Genomic DNA, 22,529 nt, shown 5'->3' on the forward strand with positions numbered 1-22,529 from the left:
AGCAGTGAGCTGGGGACTACAGAGAAGTTAGTAAGCATTTGAAGAGTGTATTTTCCATAGGATTGATTTTCTAACTCATGAATATACTTCACTCATAGTGTTGACAGGGATTCTTGATTCTCATCCTGAGGTATGTTTCTTTTCTTTGCTTAAGGTTTAGAGAGACTTTATTAGATTAAGAGAAGGAAAGAGAAGAAAATGCAGAATTCTCTTGCCATGTGGAGGGCAAGAGGTGGCAGAGAACCCATGTGGGAGTAAGTGGCAGTCTTCCCTAGCCAGTCTAAGGTGAGAGAAGCTTACCAGAACCTCGAAGTTCAGGAGGCAGCCAAGAGAGAGCCGTGTTTCCTATATATCCTAAAGATACAGAAAAGTGCTTGGTAGATAATCATCAGTATACTTTCTTCCAAGTAGAGAGACCATGATATATAGGAGATAGGAAGGAGGCTTCGTTGCTTATGTAGTTTCAGAGACAGCAAAAAGAACTATCTCTCACATTTCCCAACCTCCAAAGATAGCCCCAACTATAATTGTGGATAATGCCTTATAGAAATATTTTCAGTCTTAAAAGTTAAATTCAAAAATTGAAGAGCAAACCTTTTTATGTGGTGGTTTCACCTAAAGTACACCAGGATACTTAATCAAAAGTCTTTACTCACTGAGATTTCTCTTTGGTACAAAGGTCCCAGAAAACAAAATATCTCTAAAATAAAATGCCTTCTCTCTTTCTTCTAATGTTTGAAAGCACTCTTTAAAAAATTGTCCCCAAATGTACAATGGGGATAAAAATGCTACTTGAAAAACTGTGAGGATTTATTTAGATAATTTATGAATTTGGCACTAAATACACTGAATCTTATATTTCTAATTTGTTCATGGCTGTAAATTTAATTGTTTGATAGCTCCACCAAACTAAAAAGAAACAAGGAAACAGAAATGAATTTTAGGTAAGGAGCAGGGTGGGGTGGTAGTTTGCTCTGGGTGAAGCAAATTCAGCAGGTAAGAGTGCAAGGGAATGAAAGGACCATAACAAGCAAACAAAGGATGCAGAGAGAGGCAAGAAAGAAAAGCCAGCAACTCTGGGAGAGGGCCAGGAGAATTCAATGATGGTGCCTTGCCTTTGTCTTCCGCAGACAGAGGATGGCTCAGTTATCTACCTCCACAGACAAACAGATCTAGTGCCATGAAACCCTTTCCCAGCTACCCAAATTATAGAACCAACAATCCTTTCACTTTTTTTCTGGAAATATTTATGAATAAAAGAACCCTATTTCCTGAAGTTCCATGAATTACCTCAGTCAGAAAATACTCAGGATTATTTCTGAACTTGGACTTAGTCATAGCCTTTGAAAAGCAAAAATATAAATCAAGGAGTTAAAATTATTTCTCTAGTTTAGTATTTCAGCAATTTACCTCATTTCCAGATATACATTCACTTTTCCCCATGTAGCTTTCATGCCATTCTAGGTATCTGAGAGTATTAGCAAAGCACGGTGTTCTTGGGTATTACCAGGCATAGGAATCAAAGGTCTAAGTAGTCACTGGATGGGCAGCTGAGTTGGATCCCAAAAGACATTAGATTTGTACCTTGTAGTCCTTGGAGGCACAGCCAAGGCCAAGCTTTCAATTCATTAGTTTTTTTTTTTTCAAGTTTTATTTTATTTCTAACTGACACCCAATAATTACATGTATTATTAGATACAGTATAATGTTTTGATACATGTATCTAGACTATGTAATGATCAAATAAGAATGGTTAGCATATCCACCACCTCAAATATTGTTTCTTTGTGGTACATTCATTAAAATCCTCCATTCTATTATAGTTATTTTTAAATATACAGTTTGTTGTTAACAATAGTACAATGCTGTTAACAACTGTGTAATGGACAAGAACTTCTTCCTCATAGCTCTGACTTTTCTTTCCTTATCCTCTCCTTTTCCTCACTTTATAGTCTCTCATAACCAGTATTCTGTTCTCTACTTCTATGAGTTCAACTCTTGTATAGAGATTTCACATATGAGTGAGATCATAGTATTTGTCCTTCTGTGTTTGACTTCTTTCACTTAACATGACCTCTGAGTCAATCAATACTGTCACAAGTGGCAATATTTTACACTTTGACTAAATTGTATGTATTGATGAACACTTGCGATAAGTCCTTATTTGGGCTAATATGAATAGTGCTGCAATAAACATACATGCAAGTATATGTTTGACTTTTTTCTTTCAACTCCTTGGGGGCATTGCTGGGACATATTTTTAGCTTTTTGGCAGATCTTCCATATCACTGTACATAATGGCTGTAGTGACTGACATTCCCATCAACAGTGTGTATTTTCCTTGCTTCACATCCTCACTAGCATTCATTTATTATATTTTTCCATTGTTTGTTTTGAGACAGGACTTTTTAAAATTTTTATTTGTTTGAGAGAAAGATGCAAATAGAGAGGAGAGAGAGAGAGAGAGAGAGAGAGAGAGAGAGAGAGAGAGAATGAGAGAGAGAAACAGAGAGAGAGAGAGAGAATGAGAGAGCCTGGGTCTTCAGCTACTGTAACCAAACTCCAGACACACGTTCTACCTTGTGCATCTGGCTTATGTGAGTCCTGGGGAATTGAACCTGGGTCCTTTGGCTTCACAGGCAAGCACCTTAACTGCTAAGGCATCTCTCCAGCCTGAGACAGGTCATTTTTTTTTCTTTTTTTTTTAGTGTTTTTTAAATATTTTTTGTTCATTTTTTATTTATTTATTACTCCAGACACATGTGCCCCCTTGTGCATCTGGCTAACGTGGGACCTGGGGAACTGAGCCTCGAACCGGGGTCCTTAGGCTTCACAGGCAAGCGCTTAACCGCTAAGCCATCTCTCTAGCCCGAGACAGGTCATTTTTTATGTATTTTAGTCTGGCCTCAAATCACAACTCTTCTGCCTCAGCTTCCTTAGAGCTGGGATCACAGGTTTCATTTGCTAATAACCATTCCAACTGAACTTGGGTCATATATATAAAAGTTTAACATTGTTAATTATCATGAAAATTCAACTTAAATATATATATATATATATATATATATATATATATATATATGTGCTAGCTAAATGTATGTCTTCTTTCAAGAAATATCTATTTAGGTCTTTAGCCCATATTCAGTCAGGTTTACTTATTAATTCATTATTTTTGCTGTTTGATCTCCTTGTACATCCTATATATTATCCTCTTGTCCCATTCTATAGGCTGTTTCTTTGCCCTGTTGATTTTTTTTTTTTATAAATTTAACTTATTTATTTATGAGACAGAGTGAGAGAGAGAGAGAGAGGATGATTATGTGGGTCCTGAGGAATTGAACCAAGGTCCTTTGGCTTTGCAGGCAAATGCCTTAACTGCTAAGCCATCTCTCTAGCCATTGATTATTTTTTTGTTGTTGTACAGAAACCTTCAAATTTTGTATAAGCCATTTTTTCTTTCATTTTCTGGGCTTCTGAAATTTTATCAAAAAGAATTATTGCCTAGATCAATGTCATAAAACATTTACCTATATTTTATAACAGTAGCTCATAAATTTGGTCTTACATTTAACTGTTTAATCCATTTTGAATTGGTGAGATACAGTGATCCAATGTCACATAATTATGTAGATATCCCATTTTTCCAAAATGATTTATTGAAAAACAATTTTTGTTTTGCTTTTTTGAGGTAGGGTCTCACTCTAGCCAGGCTTACCTGTAATTCACTATGTAGTGCCAGGGTGGCCTGAAGCTCTCAGCAAACTCTCAGTTTTCTACATCTGCCTTACAAGTGCAGGGATTTAAGGAGTGCACCACCAGGCCTGGCTGGAAAAAAGTATTTCTATACCAGTCCATGCTCTTGACAGCTTTGTCAAGTATAAGTTGTCTGTCAACATGTGTTGTTTGAAAGTGTTGGGTATCATGTTCCATCAGCCTATGAACCCATTTTTACACCATTGTGAGGTTTCAGCACGGCAGTTCTGCTGTTCTTGCTTAGGACTGCTTCGACTATTTGAGGTGTTTAGAGGTCTCATAAAAATTTCAAGATTGTTCTCTCCATTGCTGTCAAGAGCATCATTGTCCTTTTGATAGAGACTGTCTTGGATTTATGGATCACTCTGGACATTTGAACAATATTAATCCTTCTAGTCCATGAAGATCAGAGCTCTTTCATCTACTTTTGTCCTCTCTTTTTCATCAATGTTTTATGATGTTCATCATGAAGATATTCTTTGTAACAAACCTCTTCCTAGGTACTTACAGATATCATAAGTAAGATTGCACTGTTTCTTTTTCTTATTCACTATTAGTGTATCTAACTACTACTGATTTTTCAAAGTTGACATATTTTATTCAATGTCCTGAATCATAAATCACAGCTAAACATAGCCATGCTGAAATCTTTTCAGCTGAAAACATACAAATACAGTGTCATAGACACACAGAATTTTTTCTTTTTTTTCTAAAACATATGACCTGAAATTTGAAATTATTTTTATTTTCCTTTTTAAATTATTTTAAAATATTTTATTCATTTATTGGAGAGAGGAACAGAGAGAATGGGCACACAGGGCCTCTAGCCACTGCAAACAAACACCAGACACATGTACCACCATGTGTATCTGGCTGACGTGGGTTCTAGGGAGTCAAATCTGGATTGTTAGGCTTCACATGAAAGCACCTTAACTGCTAAGCCATCTCTCAAGCCCCTGAAATTATTTTTTAAGAACAATGATCTAATTTTAGTTTGATTTTACAGTTATATTACCATCTTCCAATACTGTACCCTCCTTATTATTTTTTATTACAAGGCATTTAATTTCAAAGAAACATCTAAAATAGGAAATACTAGTGAGTTATAAACAATTCTTAAGTATAATAAACATGTAATGATTTTTTCACCTGCTCCACGAACAAGGCTAGGTAATATGTGGGACTTGAAAATGCCTTGTGTGCCTGAGTTTTCTGGTTCATTTTAAGGCAGGAAAAATAAATAAGTGTATGTGCATGGGAGAACAGCTGATCATTTCAGGCATAGCCATGGGCTTGAGAGCAGGGTATAAGGATTTCAAGGTAATTATCTGGGCTCAGATCACTCAGGAAGGGACTTGGAGACAACTTTTCTTACCTTCACTTTTAGAAAACTCTTAAATATACATTTCACTTCATGTAGAGCTTGGCATAACAGGCAAACTGTATGTCAGTTGAACTCATCTTTGTGTGTGTGTGTGTGTGTGTGTGTGTGTGTGTGTGTGTGTGTGTGCACATACATTCATGTGGAAGCTAGAGGATACCTTAGGCGTTGTTCCTAAGAGATACCGTCCACATTTATTTTGAGATAGGGTCTTTTGCTGGCCTGTAACTCAGGTAATTAAGTTCTGGTCATTTTGCTTCAGGGTTCTGCCTGTCCCAGCCTCCTCAGCACTGGGATTTCAAGCACACACTACTATGCTTGGCTTTCTTTTACATGGCCTCTGAGGATTAAACCCAGATCCTCATGCTTACAAGGCAGTAAATTTACCCACTGGGTAATTTCTTCAGCCCTATCTCACATTTTAAAGAAATTTGTCTGACTTCAATGACAATGTAACAACTCTTGTCTGGCAGGTTCTCTTATGTCTTTGTTATTTTTAATTTATATTGAGAACTTTAATAGATGGATATGTTGCAAACTGGCCAAATTCCCAGTGGGTTATACTCTTACATACTCTGCCTCCCCCATTCCACTGAGACCCTCCTCAGTTGTACCAGCTATAACTGGGGTCAGTTTTAATTGGACAGTGCTTCAGAGTACACCTTCCCACCCTGTGGCTCTCACATTCTTTCTGCCCCCTCCTCTGCAATGTGCCCTGAGTCTTGAAGGGCATGCTATAAATCTTCTTTAGTGTTGCCCTCTAAGCAGCTTTGATGAGTTTTGAGTCTTCTCAGTGTCTATCACCATTTCCCTGAAGGAGGTTCTCAACTTAGCAGTGAGAACAGCACTCATATTTAAACAGCCATTTCCTCTGCAATGTCTCCTGTAACATGTCAGATGTGATAAAGATGACTCAGCTTGTGCTAAGCAGTAAGTTTTCCTTTCTTGTCATTATGATGGGGCTTGGGTCTCTCTGGTATTCACTGTCATCTATAAAAGCAGATTATTTTGCAAAGAATGGGAGCAGTATAGATCAAAGGGGATAAACATAGACAAGGAAGAGACATTTTGATGGGTGTAATCTCTCCTTTAAGCCAAAGAACAGTGGAAGCTTTCTTCTAGTGTCTGTGACCTTCCAAGACATAGGCTTCTGAGTTGGTTCTCAGTACCAGACATGGATTCCCTTCCAGTGAGCAGGCTTCATAGCCAAACAGAGAGCAGTTGATTACTCCCATAGCCAATGTGGCACAATTGCACATCTTACCTGGATGGCTGCTTTTGTACCTTGCAGAATAGACTGTTCATGTTATTGATGACTTTTATCCCTCAGCAGCTTGCATAGCACTTTCAAGCACTGTGGGAGCTGTCCAGCAGGGAACTGGCTTTCCTATCAGCTATTGCATGATATTTCATTGTCCTGCAACTGAAGCCTTTTGTGTCTTCAGAAGTAGGATCTTACTATTTAATTCTTGTGGGTAACCAAGTGCTTTGGCAATGATGTGCATTGCTTTGGGGGGGAGGGTCTCATGAGCCTCCCTGACTAACAGCTTACCTGGAGGTAGGAAGTAAGCCAGTTCTGGCACTGCATATGGTTTAAGGGCAAAACTTTTCCCACCCCTGAAGGGTCCTTCTTCCCCAACAATCTCCCTCTCTCTGTCTCTTTTTAAGAGAATTATATGTTATAATTAGCTAACATAGAGGCAGTTTTCTATGGTACTGATTCATGCCAAGATTACTTTTGTGACTCTTCCCATTCCCATCCCTCTCATACCCAAGTCCCCCCAGGCCCTTCAGTCCTCTATATTCTGTCCTTCCACTTGCCTATTACCCTTCCGGCTCACCCCTCCCCACTCTCCCCCCCCCCCAAGCCTCATTCTAGATTCCTTACCACTACTACTCATACTTATCACAACTTATAAACAAATCAATGATAATTTTGATGGGTATAGTAGTTTGAGTTGACAAATATTATTTTTTTCAAAACTTGAAATACTCCATTCCAAGCCCTTCTGGCTTTTAGAGTTTCTTTTTATTGTTTTATTTATTTTTATTTTTAAAAATTTATTGTGAACATACTTGGTATGGATACACCATGCATTTTTACCATTCTTTCCCTCATTTCTGCTCCCATTATGCTGGGGACCCTCCTCGGTGGGTTGCAGGTATTCCACATGGAGTTGTAGATTATGTGTTGTGGAAGCAGCAGTCAGTTGTTGGGGAGACAATGACTCTGGGCATGATGTCCTAACCTGTGGCTCTTCCACAAAATTCCTGGAGCTGTGGTGGGTGTAGTTTAAGTCTACTACAGTGATGAGCTCTTAGGAGCCTCTGGATCTCTGCTTTGGTAGGTGTTGTGTATCCTCAGCATCTGTCTTCTTCACCTTGGCATTGATTGTCAGGTTCACCATGGAAGCTGCATTCTTGCTCATCTCCCCAATTCCACTGTGGTTTCAGTTGGGACTTGGCTGAAGTGCAAGGTGTAGTTTATATTCTTGGGTCTCACTGTGTACCTGCTGAAAAAGACAGATTCTCCAACAGGGAGTAAAGTCAGCACAGGTTAAATGGAATAAGCAAGCTGAGCTTGGTGGTGCACATCTTTAATCTCAGCACTCAGGAGGCAGAGGTAGGAGGATTGCATGGGTTCGAGGCCACCCTGAGAATACAGAGTGAATTCCAAGTCAGCCTGTGCTAGAGTGAGACCCTATCTCGAAAAACCAAAACAATATGGAATAAGAATTATTAATTTAGGAAGAATTTGATGAAAGACTAGTGGAAGCTTGGCATTGGAGAGCATAATCTTTGACTGCATAGGATTCTAGCCTGGTTCCCAATTCCAGATATGGGTTTCTTTTTACTGAGCAGACCTCTCAACCAATCAGAAAGCCACTGGTTACCCACCAAGACTGTGTGCCACCCTTGAAATGCTATGTACTTCTTGTAAGGCTGGTTGTTTTATAATAGCTTAGAATCCTGCTTGCTCACAGTTTTGTCCCCCCAGTAGCTCATATAGCACGTTCCAGCACTAGATGGGCTAACAGTCTGGGGACTGGCTCTCTTCCAGATTCCAGCCAGGTCCCTCTGTGTTCTGTGCTAGCAGCATATGGTGTCTTCAGCAATAGGGTCTTGCCTTTTACCTCAGGTGGATAAAGAAGTGCTTTGACAGAAGCCCATCTTGTTTTGGGGACCTCCTACGTCTATCAGATCAACAGCTCAATATGGGTAGCACCAATTTCTGGTACTGCAGTGACAGGTCAGAGCCAAAGTTTTTCAAGGTTAAGCTTCATACCACCCTCTCCAGGGCCCTTCTTTCGGGGCATTCCCACTATACTCCTGTTGAGGGTTATACCTTTTAGTCTACCTTCAGGGAGAAAGGTTCCTGTGGTACCAGTTCATTTTGGGTTTAGTCCTTTGTTTATTTCCCTCTTCTCTCCTATTCCCCTCCCCTCACACTTTCCGTTCTTATTGTCTGGACCTCAAATTGCCTACCTGGTATGCCAGCAACTCATACTGATCCAAGTTAAGAACCACAAATGAGTGAGAACATGCGGCATTTGTCTTTTTGTGATCATGTGTGTTCACTGAGTATGACCTGTTCTAAGTCCATCCATTTCCCCACAAATTTTATTGTATCATTTTTTCATACTGCTAAGTACCATTCCATCCTGTATATATACCACAACTTCGTTATCCATTTGTCCAGTGGTGGGTACCTCAGTTGATTCCAGTTCTTAGCTAATATGAATTGAGCATCTATAAACATAGTTGAGCATATACCTCTGTAGTGCAGCATGGAGCATTTAGTGTAAATGCCCAGTAAGGGAATAACTGAGTCTGTTGGTAGTTCTATAGTCATCATTTTCAGGAATCTCCATATTGGTTTTCATAGTGGTTATATAAGTTTGCATTCTCACCAACAGTGAATGAGGATTCCTCTTTCCCCTCATCCTCACCAACATTTGTTGTTGTTTGACTTTTTTACTAATTGCCATCCTTACAGGAGTACAGTGGAATATCATAGTTGTTTTAATTTGCATTTCTCTGATGGTTAGGAATGTTGAACATTTTCTTAAGTGTGTGTTAACCATTTGTATTTCTTCCTCTGAGAATTCCCTATTCCATTCTCTACCCCATTTTCTGAGAGGGTTTGATTGTGTTTTTATTGTTTAGTTTTTTTAATATATTTTTTGTTCATATTTTATTTATTTATTTGAAAGTGACAGACACAGGGAGAAAGACAGATAGAGGGAGAGAGAGAGAATGGGCGTGCCAGGGCTTCCAGCCACTGCAAACGAACTCCAGATGTGTGCACCCCCTTGTTCATCTGGCTAACGTGGGACCTGGGTAACCGAGCCTCGAACCAGGGTCCTTAGGCTTCACAGGCAAGCACTTAACTGCTAAGCCATCTCTCCAGCCCATTTAAAAAAATTTATTTTTGTTTATTTTTATTTATTTGAGAATGACTGACAGACAGAGCAAAAGAGGCAGATACAGAGAGAGAGAGAGAATGGGCGCACCAGGGCCTCCAGCCACTGCAAACCAACTCCACACGCGTGCGCCCCCTTGTGCATCTGGCTAACGTGGGTCCTGGGGAATCAAGCCTTGAACCAGGGTCCTTAGGCTTCATAGGCAAGTGCTTAACCACTAAGCCATCTCTCTAGCTCTTGTTTAGTTTTTTGAGAGTGTTTGTCTGTGCAAAGGCTTTATAGCTTCATGAGATCCCATTGGTTGAGAGATTGTTTAATTTCCTGGGCTACTGGGGATTGCTCAGGAAGTCTTCCCCACTCCTATGTCATGGAGAGTTTCTCCTGTTTTTTCACCCCCATTGATCTATTCTTCTACTTACATATATAAAATACCAACCTATTAAATACCCTCCTCCCTTCCTTTCTCTTCCCTTTATATCTCCTTTTTAACTTACTGGCCTTTGCTACTGAGTTTTTTCCTTCTCACACAGTAGCCCAATCATCTGTAGTTAGGATCCACATATGAGGAAGAACATGTGGCGCATGGCTTTCTGGGACTGGGTTACCTCACTTAGTATAATCCTGTCCAGATCCATCCATTTTCCTACAAATTTCATTTTTCTTTACCGCTGAGTAGAACCCCATTGTATAAATGTGCCACATCTTCATTATCCACTCATCAGTTGAGGGACATCTAGGCTGGTTCCATTTCCCAGCTATTATGAATTGAGCGGCAATAAACATGGTTGAGCATGTACTTCTAAGGAAATGGGATGAGTCCTTAGGATATATGCCTAGGAGTGCTATAGCTGGGTCATATGGTAGATCAATTTTTAGCTGTATTTGGGACCTTCACACTGATTTCCACAGTGGCTGGGCCAGATTGCCTTCCCACCAACAGTGTAGAAGGGTTCCCCTTTTTCCACATCCCCACCAGCATTTATGATCATTAGTTTTCATGATGGTAGCCAACCTGACAGGAATGAGATGGAATCTCAATGTAGTTCTAATCTGCATTTCCCTGATGACTAGGGGTGTAGAACATTTTTTTAGGTGCTTATACACCATCCATATTTCTTCCTTTGAGAACTCTCTATTTAGATCCACAGCCCATTTTTTAATTGGCTTTTTTGATTTCTTATTATTTAACTTTTTGAGTCCTTTGTATATCCTAGATATTAATCCTCTATTAGATTTATAGCTGGCAAAGATTTTTTTCCCATTCTGCAGGTTGGCTCTTTACTTTATTCACAGTGTCCTTTGCAGTACAAAATCTTTGTAATTTCATGAGGTCCCAGTGGTTAATCTGTGGTTTTATTCCCTAAGCAATTGGGGTTATATTCAGAAAGTCTTTGCCAAGACCAATATGATGAAGGGTTTACCCTCCTTTTTCCTCTAGCAATTTCAGAGTTTAAAGTCTGATGTTAAGGTCTTTAGTCCATTTGGACTTAATTCTTGTGCATGGAGAGAGAGAATCTATTTTCATCCTTCTACAGATACATATCCAGTTTTCCCAACTCCCTTTGCTGAATTGGCTGTCTTTTCTCCAATAAGTACTTTTGGCATTTTTATTGAATATCAGGTGGCTGTAGCTACCTGGGCTTATATCTAGGTCCTCTATACTGTTCCATTGATTACAGATCTGCTTCTGTGCCAGTACCATGCTGTTTTTGTTACTATGGCTCTGCAGTATAATTTAAAATCAGGTATGGTGATACCACTTGCCCTATTTTGTTGCTCAGTATTATTTTAGATAGTTGAAGTTTTTTGTGATTCCAAATGAATGCTTGGATTATTTTTTCTATTTCCATGAAGAATGCCTTTGGAATTTTGATGGGAATTGCATTAAATGTATAGATTGATTTTGTTAATATTGCCATTTTCACAATATTGATTCTTCCAATCCAGAAACAAGGGATGTTTTTCCATTTCCTAGTGTCTTCTGCAATTTCTCACTTGAGTGTTTTATAGTTTTCATTGTAGAGATCCTTTACTTTCTTGGTTAGGTTTATTCCAAGGTACCTTATTTTTTTTTGATGCAATTGTGAATGGGAGTGATTCTCTGATTTCATCCTCTGTGTGTTTGTTGTTAGCATATAGGAATGCTACTGATTTCTGTGTATTTATTTTGTATCCTGCTACATGGCTATAGGTTTTGATCAGCTCTAACAGTTTGCTGGTAGAGTCTTTAGGATCCTTTATATATAGAATCATGTCATCTGCAAATAATGATAACTTGATTTCTTCCTTTCCAATTTGTACCACTTTTATGTGTGTCTCTGCATTATTGCTATGGTTAAGACTTCCAGTACTATATTAAATAAAAGTGGAGACAGTGGACACCCTTGTCTTGTTCCTGATTTTAGTGGAAAAGCTTGCAGTATTTCCCCATTTAGTAATATGTTGGCTGTAGGCTTGTCATAAATAGTCTTTAATGTATTGAGATATGTTCCTTCTATTCCCAGCCTCTGTAGGACTTTTATCATCAGGGATGTTGGGTTTTTCAAACACTTTCTCTGCATCTAATGAGATGATCATATGATTTTTGTCCTTCAGTCCATTTATATAATGTATTACATTTATCCCTGCATCTCTGGGATAAAGCCTACTTGGTCAGGGTGAATGATCTTTCTGATGTATTCTTGTATTCTGTTGCCAGTATTTTGTTGAGAATTTTTGCATCTATGTTCAAGAGGGAGATTGGTCTGTAATTTTCTTATTTTGTTCTATCTTTGCCTGGTTTTGGTATCAGGGTGAAGCTGGCTTCATAGAAGGAATATGGTAGGATTCCTTCTTTTTCAATTTTATGGAAAACCTTAAGAAGCAATGGTGTTAGTTCTTCCGTGAAGGTCTGGTAAAATTCAGCAGTGAATCCATATGGCCCTGAGCTTTTGTTAGTTGGGAAATTTTTGATAACTGCTTGGATCTTCATGCTTGTTATAGGTCTATTTAAGTGATTAATATCATCTTGATTTATTTAAATAGGTCATATAAATCAAGGAAATCATCCATTCCTTTCAGATTTTCATACTTTGTGGAGTATATTCTTTTATAGTATGTCCTTATGACTTTTGGAATTTCTCTGGCATCTGTTGTGATGTTACCTTTTTCTTTTTTTCTTTTTTTTTTAATTTATTTGTTTGAGAGTGACAGACACAGAGAGAAAGACAGATAGAGAGAGAATGGGCGCGCCAGGGCTTCCAGCCTCTGCAAACGAACTCCAGACGCGTGCGCCCCCTTGTGCATCTGGCTAATGTGGGACCTGGGGAACCGAGCCTCGAACCGGGGTCCTTAGGCTTCATAGGCAAGCGCTTAACCGCTAAGCCATCTCTCCAGCCCTGATGTTACCTTTTTCATCTCTAATTTTATTAATTTGTGTCTCTTCTCTCTTTCTTTTGGTCAGATTTGCTAAGGGTTTATCAATTTTGTTTATCCTTTCCAAGAACCAACTCATTGTTTTTTTAGTTCTTTGTTTTTTCCTATTTTTTTAATTTCTGCCCTAATCTTTATTATTTCTTCCCTTCTACTGACTATTAGTTTGCCTTGTTCTTCTTTTTCCAAGGCATTAAGGTGAAGCATTAGGTCGTTTACTTGCGACCTTTCTGATTTCTTTTTTTTAAATATTTTTTTGCTTATTTTATTTATTTATTTGGGAGCAACAGACAGAGAGAAAGAGAGGGAGACAAACAGAGAGAGAGAGAGAGAGAGAGAAAGAGAGAGAGAGAATGGGTGTGACAGGGCTTCCTGCCACTGCAAACGAACTCCAGATGCGTGTGCCCCCCTGTGCATCTGGAGAAAGTGGGTTCTGGGGAACTGAGCTCTAACTGGGGTCCTCAGCCTCACAGGCAAGTGCTGAACTGCTAAACTATTTCTCCAGCCCCTAATTTCTTAATATAGGTACTTACAGCTATAAATTTAACTCTTAGGACCGCCTTCATTGTGCCCCAGAGATTTTGGTATGTTGCATTCTCATTATCATTTGATTCTATAAATTTTTTGATTTCCTTCTTGATTTCTTCATTGACACATTCATCATTTAGTAGTGTGTTGTTTAACTTCCATGATTTTGTGTATGCTCTATAGCCTTTCTTGCTGTTTTTTTGTAGTTTGATTCCATTGTGGTCAGATAGAATGCAAGGAATTATTTCAATTTTCCTGAAGTTGTTAAGATTTGCTTTGTGTCCTAATATATGGTCTAGTTTAGAGAATGTTCTCTGTGCTGCTGAAAAGAATGTATATTCTGTAGCATTGAGATGAAATGTCCTGTATATATCATTTAGATCCATTCCTTCTATGACCTCATTTAGTCCAGATGCCTCTCTGTATATTTTTTCCCAGGATGACCTGTCAATTGATGAGAGTGGTCTATTGAAGTCACCCACTACCACTGTGTTCGGTGTTATCTGTGACCTTAGTTCTAATAGCATTTGTTTGATGAATTTGGGTGCCCCTGTGTTAGGTGCATATATTTTTAGGATTGTAATGTCCTCCTTTGGAGGGTGACTTTAATCAATATAAAATGACCTTCCTTATCTTTTCTAACTAATGGTGGACTGAAGTTTACCTTGTCAAATATTAGGAGAGCAACCCCTGCTTGTTTTCTAGGTCCATTTGCTTGGAACACCACTTTCCATCCTTTTACCCTAAGATAGCGGCCCTCCTTTGTAGAAAGGTGGGTTTGTTGGAGGCAACAAATTATAGGATCCTGCTTTTTAACACAGTCTGCAAACCTATGTGTTTTCGTTGGGGCATTGAGGCCATTGATATTAAGAGATAATATTGAAAGGTGTGTATTCATTTTTGCCATTTTTTGGTAGTTCTTCCATTTTTACCTTTGCTCTCTTGTGTTAACTAGTATTTGAATATTGTTTGTTTTTCCTGGTTCCTTATATGTGTGCTTTTCTTTTTCTTCAGCATGGAGGATTCTATCAAGTATTTTCTGTAGAGCTGGTTTTGTCTTCAAATACTCCTTTAGCTTGCTTTTGTCATGGAATGTCCTTATTTCTCTGTCTATTTGAATATATAGTTTTGCAGGATAAAGTAACCTTGGTTGACAGTTGGTATCTTTCAGGAATTGGAATACATCACTCCAACCCCTTCTGGCTTTTAAAGTTTGTGTTGAGTAATCTGCTGTAATCCTGATGGGCTTGCCTTTGTAGGTAACTTGATTTTTCTCTCTGACTGCTTTCAATATTGTTTCTTTGGTAGTTTGATTGTAATATGGTGAGGAGAGGTTCTTTTCAGGTTTTGTCTGGCTGGGGTTCTAAAGGCTTCCTGTATCTGCATTGACACCTCTTTCCCAAGTTGGGGAAAGTTTTCTTCTGTGATTTTGTTGAAGACACCTACTATGCCTTTGGAGTGAAATTCTTCTCCTTCTACTATACCCTGAATTCCTATGTTTGATCTTTTCATAGTGTCCCAAATGTCTTGAAATTCCCACTCATACTTTTCTATTAGTTTGTCTTTCTCTCTGTTGGACTGTATTAGATCTGCCACCTGGTCTTCTAGCTTAGATATTCTGTCCTCTCCTTCATCCATTCTACTGGTGAGATTTTCTACAGAGTTTTAAAATTTCATTAACTGTGTTCTTCATTGCTAGTAATTCTGTTTTTTCTTTATTATTTCTATTTCCTTATTTATGTCTAGTATTGACCTCTTTATTCCATTAAATTGGTGTCCTGTGTTTTCTTTGATTCCTTTGATTTCCTCTTTCATTCCTTTGATTTCTTTGAACATATTTACAATCATTCTTTTGAAATCTTTCTCAGGCATTTCCTCTAACTCATTCTCACTGGAAGTCATTTCTGATGCATTAATACTTTTTCGTGGATTTATAATGCCTTGATTTTTGTTGTTTCTTCTGTTATAATGTATGTATTTTTGCATCCTGGATTATTTAATGATTTGATTGTCCAGTTAGCTGTGTATTATTAGATGTATCAGTCAATCTGATGTGTTGTAACTTTAGGGTAGGAGCTTAAGGCATTAGATGTGGCTCTCAAGACTCTCAGAGTATCTACAAACGTGACCCTAGGTGTTGGGTTTGCCTGCTATGAGAGAATTCAAGTAGGCTCAGTGGAACCAAATACAGATAGTTTCTAAAATTTAAATAAACAATGTACACTTTTAATGAAAAATAGCTCAGAGTATTTATCCAAGAGAGGTTTTATGAAAACCAGATCCTCTAACTGCCCCTTAGGGTGTGTGGTGCCCCTTCCACTCCCTTAATCTTGAGAACAAGGAGGTTAAGATTTCTGATCTGTTTAAGGTTCCAAGTCAGCTTGTGACCAGGTGAGACCCTTCCCTGGTGTAATCCCAGTTACCTCTGCTCCTTGGGTCCTGCTGTCAGTTCAAGTAGGTGTGACCAGGTCCCTGGACTGCTGCTCTGTTCACTGGAGCTGGGCACTGGTGGTGAGGGAGGGCAGGCTGCCGATGCTGCTCTAGTTCTCTCGCTGGTCCACGTGTTCATCTACCTTGTGTTCTGGTCCTCTGTTCAGTGCTGTTCTCTCTTCATGTTTCTTGAGTTTGAGGAGAGCTCTGGTGTGAGTGGAAAATCCCCTCACATGGCTTTTCCTGCCTCATATCCAATCTTATTGATTTGGTCTTCTCCTTATTTTGTTTAATTTAGCTTAGGATTTGTCAATCTTGTTTGTCTTTTCAAAGAACCAACTCCTTGTTGCATCAATTCTTTTTATTGTTTTTTACTTCTATTTCATTAACTTATACCCTGATCTTAATTAATTTTTTGTCTAGTAGTTTTGGATATGGTTTGTTTTCTTTTTCCCAAGGCCTTCATGGATACCACTAAGTTATTTATTTTAGAACTCTCTGTTTTACAATGCAGACACTTAAAACTCCAAACTTCCCTCTCAGGACTGCATTCATGGTGTCCCAAAGGATTATATATGTTGTGTTTTCATTTGCACTCAGTAAGTATAGATTCATTTAACAAGAATGACACAATATCTTTGTAATCAGAATCTATTCATTTTTTTAGGGATTTTTAAAAGTCTGAAAAAATTACAAGACATTTTATGACAACATTGGGGAGATTCCATATCATAAAAGTCTCTACTAATGCAAACAAATTTAAAGTTTGGTGCTGTCTAAATAGGAAGCATAAAATTGTTTTTCTTGTAATGGAATGAAAGATATTGAAAATCTGATAGAAGAATGAGAAGAAATAATAGTGATAGTGAGGGATAATGTTGAAGGAGACATGTTTTACAAAATATTAACATAATCAATTTAATAGTTCAGTACAAAAATATATAGAACATTGATAAAAACCAAAGTCATAATTTCTTCTCAGATATTACTGTGCAGTTCGTTTGCTAGTTTAATCCACTTAGAAAGTGGTTTATATATAAAATGTTTCATCAAGACTTGCTAATTGGCCTTTAATCCCAGCACTTGGGAGGCAGAGATAGGAGGATCACTAAGAGTTTGAGGCCACCCTGAGACTACATAGTGAATTCTAGGTCAGCCTGAACTACAGTGAGACCCTACCTCAGAAAACAAACAAACAAACAAACAAAAAAGGCTTGCTAATTGGGCTGGAGAGATGGCTTAGCAGTTAAGGTGCTTGCTGGCAAAACCAAAGGACCCATGTTCAATTCCCCAGTACCCACATAAGCCAGATGCACAAAATGCCACATGTATCTGGAGTTTGTTTGCAGTAGCTAGAGGCCCCAGCACACCCATTCTCTTTCTCTCCCTCTCTCCCTCTTTCTTTTCTCTCTCTCAAATAAATAAATAAAAGAAAATTTTTTAAAAGACTTGATAGCCATCAAAACTACTGCAATTGATCATCTTCCTCATACCAACTATAAACACAAATTCCAAATACTAATGGATCTATATGAAAAACGTATAACAAGAACATCTAGGGAATTTCTTAAAACCATAGGTTAAAAACAGCGTTTGTCAAGATGTTTAATGAGATTTAATGTTAAAGAAAATAAGTTATATATGAGTATATAAAGCTAAAACCTTTGTCATGGTCAAAACCACTATAAATATAATGAACAAATCACAAAATTTTTTTGTTAAATACTGCTTAGAATTTAGGCAATGATTAATATACTTAAAATAGAGTACTCTAACCCTGGTTAAAAAAAAAAACAAAAAAACAACACCCAAGATAAAAGAAAAGTGAACTGTGGATATGAGCTTTATGATACAGCAACACATGCAAATATTTGGCTAATACGTATAAAAGTATCAAAGTTCTCTAATGATCAGAGGATTGTCAATCCATATAAAAATGCAATACTACTATGAAAAAATTCTAGAATACTAAAGGCTCGTTAGAAGTGAAAGGGTACTCTTCTTTTTTTTTTTTTTTCTTTGAGGTAAGTTCTCATTCTAGCCCAGGCTGTACTCTTGCACTCTTCCTTTTTTGGAAAAGATGCAAACTTACAATGTACCTGGAAAACAAATCAGAAATAAGAATTGAAATTTAAAAGCACAAAAACTGGGCTGCAGAGATTGTTTAGTGGTTAAGGCACTTGCCTGCAAAGCCAAAAGACCCAGGTTCAGTTCCCCAGTACCCACATAAAACCAGATGCACAAGGTGGCTCATGTGTCTGGAGTTCTTTTGCAGTGATTACAGCCCTGGTGTGTCCATTCTCTCTCTCTCAAATAAATAAATTAAATTTTAATTTTAAAATATTAAAAAATAACAGCACAGAAACTTGGCAATTCTATTTCTAGGAATCCCAAAGAAATAATGACATTCAATTTCTATGTGATAAATACAAACATTTTTATTACAACATTGATTGTAGGGTGTTTTTATTTTTTTATTTTTTTTGAGAGAGAGAGAGATGGAGAGAGGGAATTGGCACCTCAGGGCCTCAGCCACTGCAACAGAACTCCAGTTGTTTGTGCCACATAGTGGGCATGTGCTATCTTGTGCTTGCCTCACCTTTGTGCTTCTGGCTAATGTGGGATCTGAAGAGAAAAACATGGGTCCTTAGGCTTCACAGGCAAGCACCCTAACTTCTAAGCCATCTCTCCAGCCATGATTGTAGTTGTTGAAAAGGAGACCTTAAATGTATGGAAGTGATTTGAGAAATTATGGCACACTCACAAGATGGAATTTTATGTTTACAAAATATCCTCAAAAAATTAAACTATGTCATTGGCCATTGTATTAATTATGTTCTCATTGTTGAGACAAAATACTTGACCAAAAATCTGTTTAAGAAAGGAAGGGTCTATTTCAGTTTACAATACCAGGTTATAGTCCATCATGACAGGGTACATGCTGGGCTACCCAGGCAGGTAGTGCTGAGGAAGGACCAGGCCCACTGGTTCCTCCCAAGGGGTTGAGGAGGAGGGTGGGTGTTGATGGTCAGGAACACACTGAGTCTTGTCGAAGCAGGATCTCATTTTATTGTAACAGGCAGGTGCTTATATAGTGTTGAGAACAAGAGTGGGGATTTTTTTGAGAACAAGAGTGGAGACTTTTGAGATGATTGGTTCTGAGTGAGTGTGAGAGAACTCCAACTTCCTATGTGGAAGTAGTAGGCCAGAGGCCATTTGGCGCCCTGCTGAGTCATTGATAGCCAGAGGCAAGTCGCCAAACTTTAGCTAGGCTCAGGAACTTCCACTAGGCCTCATGCCAGGCCTCTCAAGGCCTAACATCTCCCCCTTTTGTTTTTTAAACAGCATTAGTATCATGGCCCCTGTCTTAGGTTGTCCCCCCTCTGGGGATCTTACCTGTCACTGGGTACCATGTGTTTAGCTTGCTGAGAACCCACTCCATGGCCTGTCTTAGGTTGTCTCAGTCAGCCCAAGATCTTACCCATCATTTGTCACATGCAGGGCAGAGGAAGTGGCAGTGGGTCATATGAGGAACTTAATTCCTGAGTTGCCAGCCTGTGGTAATGTATCTCAACCTGATGGAGTTTTATTGCCTCTAGCCACTGGTGAATGAATTGTGTAATTTTGTTAATTACACAAGGCCCAAAAGTGAGGATAAGGAAAAGGAGAAGGAGGGGCCCAAGTAGAGGGAGGAGGTAGGGTAAGAAGCCATGCAGGCCTGTCCACAGTGTGTTGTCCTGGAGGTCCCACTATCTCTTCTCCAGGTCCTCTTGAAGTCTTTTGATCTTGTCTTGAACAATTCCTGATCTATTGGTGTAGAAACAGCATTTTTCCTGTAAAAAACAAGCATATGCCTCCCTTTTTGGCCATTAATAGGTCTAGCCTCTTCCTGTTTTGTAGGACTACCTCAGCCAGGGAATCTAGCTGTTGTTGGATATCAAGGGTAGTACTGGACATGGATTTTATGTCACTGATCAACTGGAGAGAAAGTTTTTTGTAGAGATGGGCTGCCATACCCATCCTGGCTATCCCGGTGGCCATGCCTGTGGTTATTCCCAACCCAACAAGTAAAGCTATCATTTGTACAGCTGTCTTATGACTCCCTCTAATATAATCAAGAGAGAGTATAGGGAGGGCTTCATCTCCAGGAATAATACCCACATCTGGGATCAAGGTGGCTGGGGCACAAAAGCCCGTCCAATTGGCAGGCAGAAAGTCATAGGCCATCCCACCCCCACAAACAAAGACCATCTCAGGAGGTGGGCAACGCTGGGCATTGGACTGAGTTATATTTGAGTTACAAAAGTAGTGGTCAATATGGCCCATGTCCACACTAGAATTGGCAGGGACAGGTGGGGCCCAATTACAAGTTTTAGAAGTGGACATTGGAAGGAGCTGGACAGGAATAGGGAATGTAGCTGAGCAATCTTTTTGAGTAGTGGAGTTATAATAAGTAACCACTGCTAGTGGCCAGGGTCCCGCTCAGAGACAGAGCCAGCAGTCTTTTGCAAGAGAAGGGTTTATTTGATTAAGTAAGGTAAAAACTGATTGTAACAGGGTCTCTGTAAGGGGGTTGAGTTTTAGGTCTCCTCAGTCCTCAGGGAGGGCTATAGGGTGAGAGTTAAGCTCTGGGTACTGGGTCAAAATAATTTGTTCAATTTTTTTATTGACCTGATGTTCTCTAACTTTATCTTGAACTCCTCCTCCATCTGAATAGCCAATGGGGGGTTTAAAGTTCCAGCAGATTGTCTGGCCTGTCCCACCAAAACAGGGTGCAGAGGCATATCCCATGTCACTCTTCTCCCACCCGCTAGCACCTCCAGAGGCCACTCTGGTCCTAACACCAGTCCAAAATAGGGTTTCCCATTGCTGGTGCATTGCTGTGCAGCAGTATAGCAACCAGAGTGCATTGTCTTATAAAAAGTGGTGCAAGGGCAGGGCCCTGGCTTGCAATCCACTTGAGGTATAATTTTAGGTTTTTCTATGCATACCCACATATTAGTACGGGAGTGATATTGGTTCCCGGAAAAATCAATGAAGTTATATGCTATTTTGTTACACAGTCAATCCTTTGGATTTGTTTTCCATTAAAAGGAAGTGTTTTATATGTTCCTCCCTGACATTCACAAGGTTTTCCCATCTGTTTGGCCAAGATCACTCCGGCATCATGTGGGTTTCCAAACCCTTCATCACTGGGCAGAGTGAGCGTCGCCAGCATCAGGAAGAGCAGTAGCATCCACATCTCCAATCATTTCTGGGGAAAAAACAGAGGAACAATCCTCAGGGATAATCCTCCCTGGAGGGGTGATTACCAGTGTCCCCTTGTTGGGGTAACATTTTAGGCCTCTCACTGGTTTCCAAATGGGTCTTTTGTCATCTTACGGGAAGACATGTCCAAACTCTCTCCCTGCTGTTAGGAGTGGGTCTGCTCCTCTCCAGGCCTCAGTCAATGGGTCTCACCATTTGACCTTGATCAAACTGTATGTGACAGAGGATGACCAATGTTTTTGAAATAGAGACATTTTTTCATTTCTAGAAAAATTTAAAATATTTAAGGTGAATAATGCTTTCTTTAGCTGATCATGGGGAGAATAGTGATTCGCCCTTTTGTTTCTGTAATTGTGATTTAAGTGTTTGGTTATATATTTCAATGATAGCTTGGCCTCAAGGGTTATATGGAATACCTGTGACATGTGTAATTTGCCATGTCTGGAAAAGTTTTGACTTAAAAAGCAGGGGCCATTATCTGTTTTTACTTGATTGGGCAGCCTGAGAGTGGCAAGACATTGAAGCATATGACTAATGGCATGTTTGGATTTTTCCCTGGCATGTGCAGATGCCCAACAGGCACGAGAGAAAGTATCAACTGATAAGAATATATATTTAAGTTTTCCACAGAGGGAATAATGAGTAACATCTATTTACCAAAGATGGTTGGGGTGAAGGGCCCAAGGGTTACTCCCAGAAGTTTGGAGGGGGGGTACCTGGAGGAAGGGTTGGCAAGACTTGCATGTCCTAATAATTTTTTTAAGGTCTCTATTTGGTATTTGGGGGAATCTTTGTTTAAGGCCTCTCCAGTTGGTATGGGTTAGTGAATGAAATTGGGTAGCCTCTGAGATAATATAACAGTGTGCTATAGAGGCCAATTGATTTGCCAGGCTGTTTCCTTTGGACAGGAAACCTGGTAAATTCTGATGGCCTCGAAGGTATTGTATGAAGATAGGGTGGACTCTCTGTTTGAGTAGGGAGTGAGCCTGGATCATTAATGGGGAAATAGGGTTGGAATCAAGTCTAATGTGAGCTTCAATAAGATTGGGCAATAGATTTACCACATAGAGGCTGTCAGAAAATAAGCTGAACAGCTCTTGAATGGTATCCAGGGTCAGAACAACTGCAAAAAGTGCTTTGTACTGTGCTGATCCCACTATTTCCTGAGAGATAGACTTGATGGGCTCAGGTTTGACCCCCAATTTTCAGAGGGGATACACAACCAAGGAAGCCCCCTAGCTTCCCCCATCTGTAAAGGCAATGAGGAAGTCAGGGTTGGGTTGAGGTAGGAAAAGCCTGGGTGGTCTCCACTCAAACCTAGAGAAGGAACTCAT

This window comes from Jaculus jaculus, chromosome 6 (assembly GCF_020740685.1).
Source record: "Jaculus jaculus isolate mJacJac1 chromosome 6, mJacJac1.mat.Y.cur, whole genome shotgun sequence".
NCBI lineage: Eukaryota > Metazoa > Chordata > Mammalia > Rodentia > Dipodidae > Jaculus > Jaculus jaculus.